Here is a 1096-nt window from a genome sequence, read left to right on the forward strand (position 1 = left end):
TTCGCCATACAAGTATGGAGATTTTAAGCTTGAGCTCTTCCCGCTTCACTCGCCGTTACTGGGGAATCCTTGTTAGTTTCTTTTCCTCCGCTTAATGATATGCTTAAGTTCAGCGGGTAGTCTTGTTTGATATCAGGTCCAAATTGGATTGAATTCCCAATTTGCCTCCATACGCCAAGAAATGCACCAGCATACCAACTCTCCTTACGTGCCTTGTACTTTGACAACAGACTCGCAGAAATCACAAAAAGCAATATGTGTCCACTCGTACCGAAGTACAAGCAAAACTACCGCGATTTGCTCTCTCTTTGAGTGCTGTGTGCCGCCACACAAGACTTTCGAAAGGAGCGCAGGCATACCTTTAAATAATACATCTCACTAGGACGCATAGGTACCGTCGTTTAAAAGGACTTGTAATTACAAGACCTTCACAGTCTGCTCCATCCCAATCAAGAAATGAAACAAGTTTGTGTTCACGGACACTGATACAAACATACTCCCAGGACTAACCCGGAAGTGCAATATGCGTTCAAAATTTTGATGACTCACTGAATTCTGCAATTCGCATTACGTATCGCAGTTCGCAGCGTTCTTCATCGGTGTGCGAGCCTAGACATCCACTGTTGAAAGTTGTATTTCAATTGCATGCAGATATTTCTATCTGCAGTTTTGATCAGTCGTATTTTAAAAGGATTCAAATTGACATCGGCTTCTTGCGAAACCTTCGGCTAGCTGCCACAAGGGCAGCGCAAAGCCTCATAAAGAGTACATTCACGTGGGGTGTTTTTGGTGTGGTAATGATCCTTCCGCAGGTTCACCTACGGAAACCTTGTTACGACTTCACCTTCCTCTAAATGGCGAGGTTAAGGAAAGTTCCCACAAACTTGCATGCAATGAAGCACACAAATTCACAGTCCCAATACTTCACCGAGTCATTCAATCGGTAGGTGCGACGGGCGGTGTGTACAAAGGGCAGGGACGTAATCAATGCAAGCTGATGACTTGCGTTTACTAGGAATTCCTCGTTCAAGATTAATAATTGCAATAATCTATCCCTAGCACGATACGTATTCAAAAGATTACCCAGACCTATCGA

The 1096-nt window shown here is 43.9% G+C and overlaps 2 non-coding genes across 2 annotated transcripts in view; both read right to left on the bottom strand.

Annotated features, from left to right (window-relative positions):
* The window catches only part of SPRG_30242, a gene marked incomplete at its 3' end in the record, with an annotated part of 3131 nt that extends 2500 nt beyond the window's left edge, over nt 1-631 (bottom strand). Inside the window, exon 1 of the ribosomal RNA XR_001099853.1 lies at nt 1-631. This exon is cut by the window's left edge and continues 2500 nt beyond it. This is a non-coding gene — a ribosomal RNA (28S ribosomal RNA).
* A 164-nt stretch (nt 632-795) lies between these two features.
* Nucleotides 796-1096, bottom strand: SPRG_30243 (the record flags this gene model as incomplete). Its single annotated transcript, XR_001099854.1, has 1 exon — nt 796-1096. It is a non-coding gene; the product is annotated as an 18S ribosomal RNA (ribosomal RNA).

The sequence above is a fragment of the Saprolegnia parasitica genome, assembly GCF_000151545.1.
Source record: "Saprolegnia parasitica CBS 223.65 unplaced genomic scaffold supercont2.132, whole genome shotgun sequence".
NCBI lineage: Eukaryota > Oomycota > Saprolegniomycetes > Saprolegniales > Saprolegniaceae > Saprolegnia > Saprolegnia parasitica.